The 13,199-nt window shown below is 39.5% G+C and overlaps 1 protein-coding gene across 2 annotated transcripts in view; it reads right to left on the bottom strand.

The window, feature by feature from the left end:
* The window catches only part of LOC109624889 (MAM domain-containing glycosylphosphatidylinositol anchor protein 1), a 172,644-nt gene that overhangs the window by 71,035 nt on the left and 88,410 nt on the right, over positions 1-13,199 (bottom strand). The window lies entirely within an intron of this gene.

Below are 13,199 nucleotides of genomic sequence, written 5' to 3' on the forward strand. Positions count from 1 at the left end.
TCATACACACTACATTTATGTTGTTTTATCTCCTTCCCTCTGCTTGCCCCATTTCTCTGTGCTTTTTCCTTCATGGGGTGTCATCTCCCTTTTCCTCCACTGGATGGGATTTCAGCTCCTGTCATGAGCATGGAGGCTGTTCTCGCCCCAGTCGCTGCCATCGCTCCAAAACTCACTGCCGCCTTCACTCCTCATCACCATCCCAGCTTCTCTATCGCCTCCTCCTTACTCCTTGCCCATATTACTTACAGGGAAGTGTGTGAGTGTGTGTGTGTGTGTGTGTGTGTGTGTGTGTGTGTGTGTAATCCCAATTCTTTGCAGCCTAATGGGAATGTTGTGGACTTCGAACATCATGGAAACGATTTCTGCCAACACCAAGGTGGCCTTTGCCTCCATTTCTCTGCCTTTCCATAATACCTCCTCTCCTTACTCCTCACTCCTTTTCCCTTTCTACTCCTGTCCCTCATTTTCTTTCTTTCGCGCCGACCCATCTCTACTGCTGTACACTTATCAAGGTGGTATGCTGCAAGCTATAGAGAAGAGGTAAGGTGTGAGTCTGCTATGTTTCCTGACACCATCAGGTGTGAGCGTGGCAGCGACCGTGTGATGCAGGAAGGAAAGAGGGAGATGTTTATTGTATTTTGGGTTGGAAACGCTTGTGTGGATAAGCACGCTTGATTTTAGAGCGTGCTGTTGATAAGGGCACAGCTGTCAGACAAGGGCTGCACACACACACACAGACACACACACACACACACACACACACACACACACACAAAGGCACATGCATGCTCTCACACTCACATCTGAATCCACACCAAAGCGTTTCTAGCCTCAGTACAGCATCAGAGCACTTTTGTGGTTTTAAGTCTGGAGCTCTGGGGCAGACACATAAACGCGGACATTGCATGAGACTTGTCTAAAGGTGTATCACAGGGGCATGGAAAAAGTTTCTATATATTTAAAAGCAAGCCTGTTAGAGCCTATACTATCTCAGCAATTATTTGTTATGTGACAGTAGGTGAGGTCATGGTCTCTTTGACCTTTCCTGCCACTAGCAGGTCAGATATTTCAATTATTCTTTAATAAATTTTCTGTCTGGGTAATAACTGAAAATGTAAAAACACACCCTACATCGTGATGTGAAAGTGAATAATAATTCCTGGATCTACCCCAAAATTTAATGGGGGCCTGACCTGTACCCCCTGCTTCCACCAACATTTTTTTTTTTAATTTGTGCAATAGTTATTGTGTAATCCTGCTGAATATAAGACAGACAAACAAACAAATGCAGACGAAAACATAACCTCCTTGGCAGAGGTAAAAAAAGAAGGGGTTGAAAAAAATAAATTGTGAGCCTCATATACTGTTTGACACGAGTGAGCTGTTTACTTTGTGTATTTTTGTGTATCTGGATGTTCTTAGTCATTCAGGCCTGAGTTCTGTGAAGTGCTCATCTCCATTCCTTTTGTTCCCCTGTGGACACCCTCATTCATAAAATGACATCCCACAATTCGGAACAAAAAGCCCAGCAGTAACCCAAACAGTGAGCTACCACCAGTCCCTCTAAAAGCCTCTGCCAGCAACAGGCCATCAAACCTGGGCACCTTTCAAAGACACCTGACTCTTGGTTCTGCCATGTGCATGTGTGAGGGAAACAGATCTGGCAAAGAGTACCTTTGTACACTTGAATTTGTGAAAATGTGTCTGCATCAGTGTTTGTGTGTATTTGTCTGTGACTGGCACAGGTTTTCTGGTTTCTGTATGATTTTCACAGATCATTTGCAGTGCAGAGGGATTCTCAGCTGACTAATATCCTGGTAGTATATGTGTGTTTGTGTTTGTGTGTGTGTGCATGTGTGTGTGTCAGTAAGTGTGATCTGCTGTCTGTGTGTGACACTATGGTTGAATGTGGTGAAAGCAGTGAGTGACAGAGGAAGTAAATACAGACAGGTTGACTGAATATGGACAAACACTAGAGTCACTCAGAGGTCATGTATACATGGCACATTTCAGCTTTAAATTGAATTTGTTGAGGAGTTTAAATGACTACATGTCAAAATGCGATTGTAGAACAGTTCACTCTGCGACACACATGGTCAATTTAAAGGTCCTGTGTAGAAGAACATTTTATCTTTTTTTATCATAAGGTTTTACAATTCTCATTCCATGCAGAGATGCACACTGCCTGGATTTAGAAACTGTGTGTGTCTGTGAAGCTGTCAGGATTTGTAACTGTGATATGTCACAATGGTACATATTCCCCCAGTATGATCCACCCAGATCGCTGACCTGAAATATTCTGTACTTCTACTTGGTTTGTATTAAAGTATTCTAGTTTTTCCAATTATTCGCTTTCAGTCTATTTCATGCTTTTTGTATTTCTACGAACTATTGGTTTACTTATATCTTACTGTTTCAAGTTTCCTGTTTTATCAATCAAGATTTTTTTTTTTAGATAATGTTTTACGAGTAACACTTGGACTCTAAAGAAGTTATAACATTTGTGTGTGTAGACTACAAACGTGCTGACTCATAATTCTGGAGACTAGAGCTCAGAAAAACAAGTGCACTTGTTTTTATACATCTCACATTTTGCTCTTAAACATAACCCTCCTTCACGTTCCTTCCTTCCTTCCTGTCTACAGTCTCAATCAATCCCAAACTGGCTCCTTCTCCTGGTAATACACTCGCCATATTCATTTCTGCTGTCCTAGCTGCCCGATCTGCCCCTTCCCTCAGGTGTCTGATTCTGTGGCCACACACGCTCCCCTGGCTGGCCACGAAACACACAGTGTCGCTGCACTGTTCCGTCCAGACGATTGAGAGGCCAGGGAGAGTCCGCTGTTAGCAGGGGCATTGGGCTGTGCCACTTCTGTATTTTAGCTGGATGCTCCAACACCGCAGATGGTCACATCTGCCAAATGATCCAGGGGTTTGCACCTGAACCAGGCCCAAGGCTCAGGTGTATACCCCCAAATTAAATCCAGCCAGTAGAGTATTGTAGTCCTAATTTGACAGTAAGCTAATTTTACTGACTATCAGCATCTGCATTTACTGGTGAGTTTTACCAAGCTACATGAGTGGGCTCTAATCAGTTACCTTTAGTCGGCCTGGGTGTGAGGCTCAGGCCTTGTCTACACTACTGCAGATATTTCTTTAACTGATATAGTCCCCCCCGTCCACATGACATTCATTTCACAAAATATCTCTGTCCATACAAGAACACAAAAATAAGTAAACCAGTCAAACGATCATCCCAGGCAAGTAATAAAGTCTCCATCATCGATATGTCAAATACCCCCAAAAAATTGAGAGCTTATTCTCCTTTTGCACTCCGGTCCAAGTTATTTTGGGCGAGGCAGTTGCCTGTAAATACAAGTTTTTCAAAATGCTCCATTTTACAAGCACAAACACATATACATGGAAAAAGATGTGAATGTGTGGAGAGGGCTTTTCTTCTGATTGGCTGACTGACCTCTTGTTGCTAGAGCTCCAGAGAGAATCATGAGAGAGATGAAAAGCATCACTGAGATGGGTTTTGGTCCTTCAAACTACAAATATGTCCTCTTATCGATATCAAAACAGGGACCGCAAAGTAGTCATGGATAAAACGATTTTTAACATAACAATTGTGTTGTTGACGCTTTTATAACCCAAACTCCCGAGGTGATTCCAACTTTACTCAGTTTGGGCCCTTAAGTAAATAGAGACACTAGATGAAACTGCAAGTGTACAGAAATACAATATGAAACTTTAATGAAGCTTCTGATTTCCCCAAAGTCCTGCCTTTGCACACAGCTCAGATCAATTGCACTGCACTGCTTTTTGTTAGCCACAGCTTTTAATGTACATCTATACTTCCAAATATTTCAAGCTAAACTGGGAGTCGGGCATTGTTTTCTGCTTAGACATTAAACAGTGGTGCTGACACAAAGACATTTCACTGTAGTTCTCCATTAGAGTGGGGCCCTTAGCTTGGACAAATGAAAAGCCTGTCGCTAAAGTACACATTCACATATATTTTGTTACTTTTATACCAAGTCATAACAAATAATACAAACTGTAAACTTTGCAAGAAAATGGCAAACAGCAAAAATAGCATCTGATTTTTGTCTGTCTTTCAAATAAATCCTTTGCATGTTTGTTTAGGAATATAATCTTTTGTTTAAAACTGATGACATGAGAATTAAACCAATTTGTATTTTAATTTGAAGAAATGATGCTACTTTTGTCACATTATAAATTCAATTAATACAAATGAAGATTTTTAAATCATTGCACTGTTGATGCTCTTTAACTCTAAGTGAGTCAAAGTCAAAAATAACAAATATTTTTCTTGATAATTAAATGGCTTCATTAACATATTGGTATTGTTAAAATCCACAAAACTGTACGTCTTAAAAGTGTAAGCTCTTGTAGAGCTTTTCTTTATGGGCACTTGTGTTTATCTTCTTTATTCATTTTTTCTGCATTTGGAAAGACTAGAAGGACTTGGAATAAAAAATAATCCTTCACTGGTTTCACATCAACAAGGTCACATGTATGAGTTCACCTTCGCTACCTCTATCATTTGAAATTATTTTTTTCACAGTTTTGATAAACTCAGACAGAAGAAATACAAAAACAGCTCCAAACTGGAAAACTGTAACATTCATAACACTATATTTGTGCTACTTTATCTGCTGTCATTTTGGCTTTATAACATTTAGATTAATGGCAAACACCTCGATCACACTTCATGCATACAAATTAACTTCATTTGCATTTTTTTGATAAAGAAAATAAGAAAAACTGCAAATCTCTGGTGTACTGACTTATCAGGTTGGAACATGTTCATTCAAGAAGGGCTTTTCAACATCAGTTTCATACTGTCTTTCTCAGGCAACCATGATTTGAGTTCGACCTGCTGCGTCATAATGAAATTCCTTTATCATTAGAAAGAAGAAAAAACACTCCAAAGTTTTTTGTTCTATTTGCTTCAAATATTCTCAGGCCCTGATTCATCTGAATTATATCAGTGATGTAGGCAAACTGCTTCACCAGCATGTGCTTCACAATTACCCAATTCGTTCAGAATACTCCCTGGAGTGTGATTGTGGTCAGGTATTGCAATTATGTTAGCGTTTGAAAAAGATGTTTCTCTTTAATACAAATTATGTTCTTTTATAATAAAAAATCCAAAGCAAATTACAGAAAGAAACACTCCAGTACAGATTTAGTTTTGATAGATGATTAGATGTGGGATTATAATTACAAACCCTTGAAATCTAGTGATGATGCTGACAGCAAATGTAATAAACCCAGCATTACAGCAAAAACACAGGTTAGACCCTGCTGACCTTTTTTCACCTGTTTATCTCCTGTATTTTAAAATAGTTGCTCAAATCCCCTTTAGCCTGCACAATAGATTATATCTAGATCAGTGTTGACCAGTGATTTAATTTCACAGCCCTAACAGGTGAATACACAGAATGCACCTTTCATGGACTCAAAATGAGTCTGCTCGTGATCAATTCTTCATTATCCAAGCTTAAAAAAAATCCCCCAAATGACCAGAGTAACCATGGCGATGATAGAAACAGAGATGTACTGAGAAGCAATCCATCCTGGTGGTCAGGGTTGACCGACTGTGTTTTTGTAACAAGTTGACCTCTGCCGGGTGCTTTCCCTGCAGGAGGACGCAATAGACTCCAAATCCTCTTTGATTTCCAATAACATGTCCTGTACTCTAATAGCTCTCTACGAGTAGACGGCCATTAGGGGACCAAAGAGGAGATGACAGGTCCAATTGAGTGTGGGCGTGCAATGGAGGAGAATAAGGTCTGTTGTGCAGTGTGTGTGCAGCATGGTGCATGTCTGTGAGGGGTGTTTTGGTTCAGGGATGTGATTGTGTGAGTAATACTGTATATACAGTAGTTATTATGTGACATAGAACAAAAAATGTATTATTCTCAGTAATCAACTCTAATCACTGGGATTCACTGAAGGTCACAGCAGAATATAGGAACAATTAGCAAAATTATAAGTCCTACAGAAACAGTGCACAAACATAAAGTAATCATGCTAAAGAGATGCAGAACAAATGAGTGAACAGTGGAGTTACTGACCCAGCACAAAGTGGAATAATCTCTTGTTGATTCATTTAAAATGTGGAGTTTCTTCTGCAAAACTAGAAATTAATTTAAATCTTAGTTGCTGCACACTCTGAACAGAGAAATCTTAACATGACTATCCATAACAATATATACAGAATGAGTGCTACATTTATATAGAATATATTTAAAATTTGACATAGAAGCAAAGCAGATTGGATTGTTATCATCAGTCAGCAGAGATTGACTTTAAATGATGCTAACACATTTTCAGAATAGCACTGATTCACTTGAAGTGTAGGCCAATGTAACATGTGGACTTTTACGTACTCTGATAGCATGCCAAGATGTATGTTTGCAGCCAAACGATCTTCTATCATAATTTTTAAGCAGTGATTGTCATAACAGTTCACTCATGTTGGATAAATTCATAAATATCACTGAGGATAAATCCAGCTTTTGATAAACCCAGGACAACAAATGCAGATTTTTTTCTGATTGGTAATCATGTGATAGACATTTAGATGTAATGAAAACGACAATGTAATGATGCACGGCGGCTGAAAAGCCCTGAAAATGTTCAGTCCACAGCTGTCCACTAAAAAATGGTTACTATCCACAACAGACTCCAAACATCAGTCTGTAGTAATAAATGTTTATCCCACCAACTACACAAAACCACTATCTCTTTTTTCTCTTTCTCCCTGTCTGTCTCACACACAGATTGAAAACACATTCGTATTTACCACACACACACACACACACACACACACACTCACACGCCTGTACACAGTCACACGCACAGTGAGAAGCCTGCGCATACAGAGGCACGAACAGAGACTTGCTGTTTGATCCAGCTTCGCGTCTCGTCAATTATTCAGCATTCTGCTCATAGACATCGCCATAAAGAGAACATAAAACATGCACGAGGCCCACATTTAGAAATAACGAGAACATTGCCTGTGTTTAAAATGCAATGTTCAGAAGTAAAGATGGATTTAGGTTGATTTTCTTCTGCTTTTTTTTTGTATGACCAATATCACAGTTGTTGTTTTTAACTCCAAAAATCATTTTTTTTTCTTTTTTCACTAGTGCCCCAGTCTTTAGCCCATTAGAACAATGAATGACAAGGGATGGACAGATGAAGTTAGAATAGTGAGACTGTTCCAGTAATATAAATGTACGGAGTCAAAGGAATCTGATTGGTTCATGGATGAATGTAATCAATGTGTTGTGTCTTTTTACGCACCGTGCCCTATGAATGCCAACAGATACCTTGTATAGTGAAAGACAATGAGGACGGGAGAGAGGGAATGGAAAAGTTGATAGATTATTAAACGATATCATTAAGAGAAGGTTATCAAGAAAACATTTATAGACAGAGGCGATGACATTACATTATCAACAGAGTGAAAAATAAAATGGAGGAAGCAGGCAGAATTCTGGATTTATTTTAATACCAAGGAGGTTATTATTTCATCCCAGTTCATTCATTTGTTGGTTTGTTAAGCAAGATTGAAAGGATGCGTCATGGGTCAAGAGAGAACTCACACAATTTTGTTGCGAATCTGGATAAGGGGACATTTTCTTTTTCAACTTCCTTTTGCAACTTTTTTTTCATATTTAGGAAGGAGATTTCTATCAATGAACTTGATTGAATTTAAGGAGACGGTTGGGCCTTGGCAGAGGTATGAGCTCTACTGAGTGCCAGTCTAGTTTAGTTTAAGATTATTCCGTTAAAATGACTCTCCACATTTGGCTTCATCCTTAACTCTCCTGATAGATTACAAAGAATGCGGACAACACAGCAGTTTACGAATCATCTGTGTGACATCATGTATTGGTATAGGTTTACCAGACAGGAACAGGAGCCTGGGGTGAGAGGAATTACACCTTGAGTCTTCTCCCAAACTAGCACTTCTGAATTTTGCTGAAAATGGTGGATTTTCGTTGAGCCAGCGGGTTATGTACAAGCTTTAATTATGCTTTTGTCAGCAAAGAGCCTGAAATTGTATTAAACATTAATGATATTGTGATTCAATTATACTAAGCCATGTAAAAGACTCATTTTGGCTTGATTACCTGTGAGATTGACAGTGTGGCTACATGGCAAAGATGGTGTGATGAGAGAAATAGGCATAGCTCACTCATTTAGTTTTAACATACACAAAAATGTATACGAAAGTACACACCTACAACACACTAAAAAATTGCCACACAAACTCTTAAGGGCCAAAATAACACAAATCCCATGGATCCCAGTTGCCTTGCTGCAGCCCCAGAAGGCACAAAGTCCTTCTGTGCCTCTTATTCTAAGTGCCTTCTGTAGTTATCTGTGGGGAGCAGAGTGGATTAATGATGCCCTTCATACTCCTCCTATAGTCATGTGGATGCCCAGGTCATGTAACAGCTGGGCTAAATGCATAATATGTGCATGTGTTTTAGTTTAAGAAAAAGATCTGGATGAGATCTCCCCAAATTTGTGGGCACAGCCAGGTGACCGATGTGTAATGCTTAACCCTTAGACTTGCTCCATATTTAATTAGCTGTGTAGCATCCAGGGCACCGTGGACCAGAGCAATAGAGTATATAGAAAACACATATAGACCCATACACAGTAATATAGGTTGCCGCAGCTTTTACAATTATTAAATTGCTTGTGTTTTATTGTGTTGTGTTGTGGGACGAACTCTACACTCAGGGGCAATCTGCACAACACCTTTATTAAAACAGCTCTGGACAACTTGTGTGGATTCCTGCTCAGATACTAAAGTGGTATTCCAGCACAACTTCACTTTCATTGTCTCTTGGTTAACAGGAGACTGTGAATACATAAACAGGAGCAAGGAGACTCCCAGGATAATAACAGACCCGAACACACAGGGTCCACAAATCTCATCAGTCATCAGTCTCAAAGAGAAGCTGGGACTGTTTTTATTGCTGAGTGGGATTGAGGAACACGATGTAGAAGATAAACCATATTAGACAACTAGTGCAGTGCCCATTCTGTTTTGAATGGGCTGTTTGTTTGGCCTGCGGTGATGTTGGTTGTAGCTTTTCTTTCTGAGACTGTTAAAGTGACCAAGGGCCTGTACTACAAGGTGAGTTCCACAAACCCTGTCGACCTGAACTGAAGAAGCCTCTTGGATAAGAGATGAAACGTTTCACTTAATCACATGATGTAGCTTCTATAATGAGCTTTAGTTTGACACACACTGTTTGCACTGACTGTGACGGAGAACACTCTGTTGTGGAAACTTTTGCAATTAATAGTCAATAAAAACATATGGACCTATTTTCATGCACCATGGCACAGGGAATGTGACTGTGCGTCATGGCGGTGACAGGATGCGCCTGGCGCATCTGGGAGCAGATTGAGATATACTGGGTGTGTTAGCGGCAGGGATGGACTTAACCAACCAGACATTGTTTTATACTCTAATTATCCTTTCCTTTAAGGAGAGATGTGCACAGCGCAACAGTTTAGTGTCATTTTTGTGAGAGCTGACTGCTCCAGTCTCAGAGAGAAAGAGGGAGGGGGATGGGGGCTCTCACAAGGTAAATCTTTAAACTATCTATCCCTCATTCAAAATAAATATTTAATTTAATAGGATAAACCTAAAGGGAAAGAAAAAAATATCAAACTATGTCTGGTTATCACGCCACTAACACACCCACTACACCATTACTAGTAACTCCCACAAATAAAGAAATGTAGAGTGAGACAGACAGTCTGTGGTACTGTGAGCACATTGCTTCTATGTGTCAGGTTGGTTATGTTTACATCCAGCAGTTGACAGGGTTTATTATTCTCTTAGAACAGTGATGTCACGTTTCATAGGAATTGATTGGTCAGTCGGCAGAGCATTTATACGGGCTGATCTCTTATCTCCAACTTAACCTGCTCCAGAGCAGGTTAGCCATTCAGCATAAGTTACCATGGTGATTTGTAGACAGAAACCCTGAATTTAACCTGAAGTTACCCTGATAACTTCAAATCCTGCTTCGTAGTACAGGCCACTGCAGTAATTGAGCCACAGCAACTGAAGATCTGCTGCTGAACTCAATCTACACAATGCTGCACCAACAATTATTATATATAAATGTCAGAAATATTGGAAAACATCACCTTGGGTCAGTAGATATAACTTAAACAAGTTGTGGATGGAGGTATTATTGAACTTGATTTAATAACTAGTGATGAAGCAGTTAGTGTGTTGATGATAGGTCACAAGCTTTGTTAAAAGTATAAGTCAATGTCTAACACCTCCTTACAATTAGTTCTGTAAGATACAAGATGGAAGGAATTACATCATAAATTACAGGTCAAAGGTTCTGTGGCTCTCAGTGGAAGCTAATGACTAATCTTAGCAACATGCCCTCAGGCAAGAAACTGAAAAACACCTACTTACTCAATAAATATTTAACAGCTCTAAAATCCGTAGTTTGAATTAAACTTGGTACGAGGATAACATCATTATTAACGTTTTTAAAAAAATCATAAAATCTTGTTTCATCCATTTGCACATTCTAGAAGTCTCGAACAGGAGATTTCTCCTGTATCAATCTCAGACTCATGAGGTCACATGATAATAACCCAGTTGTTCCCTCATGGACCATTAGGGGACCCTGCTCACTGAGAGAGTATTAGTACAAATGACTCAAATGTATCTCCTATACTGTGGTTCCATTAACCATTGATCTACTTTTGTAATCAAACATGTGCCCTTTATGACCTAGTTAGGTCAGAGGTCATGGGGGGGGGGTTGTCTTAATGGATATTTGTGTCAAAGCACATTTCAATTTACTTGAAATTACTTGTGAATTACTATAAATGTGTGCAGTATGTAAGAGGAACACTGGTAAAGTAAATACATATAGAACTAGATACTAGATGCATACCTCATCCTAGGTCCAACAGACATTTAAATTCACTTGATCTGGATTTTTAATTGGATCTGCACCAAATTGCAAACACTCCTATATACCCTTCACATGAAAAGTCAAAGACAATGTTTAAATAACTTTCTATTTTATATTGTTAAAAAAAGTATAAGTGGAAAGAAATTCCTGGATCCATTCCTGGATTTGTGTAATCTTGGTAACAAACAAACCAGCCATTAAAACAAATGGACAGGGTGTGATAAGAAAACCTTTGCAGAGGTAATGATGAAGTGAAAAATGATTGAAACATCCCTCAGTAAGTTGAGAGTTCGATCCCTGGCTCCTCCAATCTGGTTACTGAAGTGTCCTTGGGCAGGAGAGTGAACACCAGTTGTTCTGACAGAGTGTGATAGATAAAGCACTGCATGTCATAGTCCTGTATGAATATGTGTTTGGATTAGTGACTGTTGCTTGTAATGTAAAGTACTCTGAATGGTGTAGAGGAGTAGAACAATTCTATATAAATACAATACAATACATTTTAATGTCACTCACATTACACTGGAGTGATGCATTATATGCCAAATTGCATTGCGCGCAGTGTAATATATCGATGTCTTGAAGTCAACTCATACTAGTGTTACAGACCTCTTTGGAATCGATATGTTCAATGGCTAAATATCGGTCAATGTCTTAGTTTGCTGAAGCCAAAAAGACAATGACAGAGCTGAGCCCTTCCTCTGTTGAAGTCAAAGTCTACAATGGAGGATCTACTGTAAACCAAAATACAGCTTTTCAGACCAACAGGCCTCCAAGTGCTGTTTTAGAACCTGCCCACAGCAAAGCTCTTCACAGGGCTGATTATGCGATGCTGTGAAAGAGAATAACCGCTCCTGCCTGTGGCCGTGATGGTTATTGCCTACTTTTCCTACTGATTTGTGTGGCGCTCGCCACCACCAGTCCTGCTTGCACTGAGAAAGAGCTGAGCTAGCCCAGTCTTAAGATAATTTAACACTTTGGTAACACACCCACTGGATAGCCATTTCAGTTTTTTGTTGGGTTTATTCTCTGTTTTTTTTTTACTGCTTTCTTTATGGTTTTTGTGTCTCTTCCAGTGTTTCACTCCTTCCCCACTTTTTCAACTGAGACAGAGATTATTTTCCCCGACTGGAACAATTTACAGACATGTTTTTAACTGACTTTGTATTAGGTTGTAAAAGTGCTTATTCACTAGCAATGATTCACTTTGGACTCAGGTTCAGAATAAAAAAACTTTTCTCACCCATAAGGAAATATCTCTGCATCTCGTTTCTCCGTCTTTGGTCTCTGATTACTCAAAATCCCATTTCTCACTATTTTAAGTCCTTTTCTGCATTTTTTTCTCAGGTCGACAGAGACAACACCTTCCTGCAGCAGATGAAAAACAGAACTTGGGCTAAATAATTGCGTCTTCAGGTGATGATGAAATTGGTCGATTTCCCACATAAATGGGTCTTTATCTGTTGACATATCTGGCCGTTTCCTCGCTCTTCCTCACTACTACACTTAGTCGTATAGTAGATTTTACAGGAAGGCTGACAATTCATAAAAGGTAACTGATATACCTGCAATGACTTGCTTTGTTCATATAATGTGTTTCTACATATTTCTAATCTTGGATCTTTTCTGTGTTTCATGGCAATCTAATTCTCTTGTCTGTGGCCCTCTGTCTCCATCCTCATCCTATCTCAACTTTTCTATCTGCCAATACACAGGCTAAGAGCCTGCCCCCAGGCACCTCCCATACTTTATAACGCTGCCTTCATTACCCAGCCTGCTGCAGCAGGCCATAAATGAAAAACTGAAAGATGTGGTAGTAGGGGACGGAGGAAAAAAGAAAAGGAGGGAATATAGGAAAGGAGAGGAAAAATTTACAGAGTGAGTTGATAGTGAAAAAGATAAGGAAAAGGAGAAATGGAGAGTGTGTGAGGATGAGCATGTAGAACACAGACCAGAAAGAGAACAAGAGGAGATGAAGAGCAAAGCCATAAAAACCTAAGTTGGAAGTTATTGGAGCCTGGCTGGATGAAAAATGCCATCACCATAAAATAATATTAGAATTGGTCTGGCCTTATGTCGCTGATGAATACAGATACCACCCAGAGGGCTCTCTGTAGGAGAGCTGGCTAATTCGAACAGCCATCCTACCTGCAAGGGCAGTAAGAACTATTAAAGGGAATT

The sequence above is a fragment of the Paralichthys olivaceus genome, chromosome 1 (assembly GCF_024713975.1).
Source record: "Paralichthys olivaceus isolate ysfri-2021 chromosome 1, ASM2471397v2, whole genome shotgun sequence".
Taxonomy (NCBI): Eukaryota; Metazoa; Chordata; class Actinopteri; order Pleuronectiformes; family Paralichthyidae; genus Paralichthys; species Paralichthys olivaceus.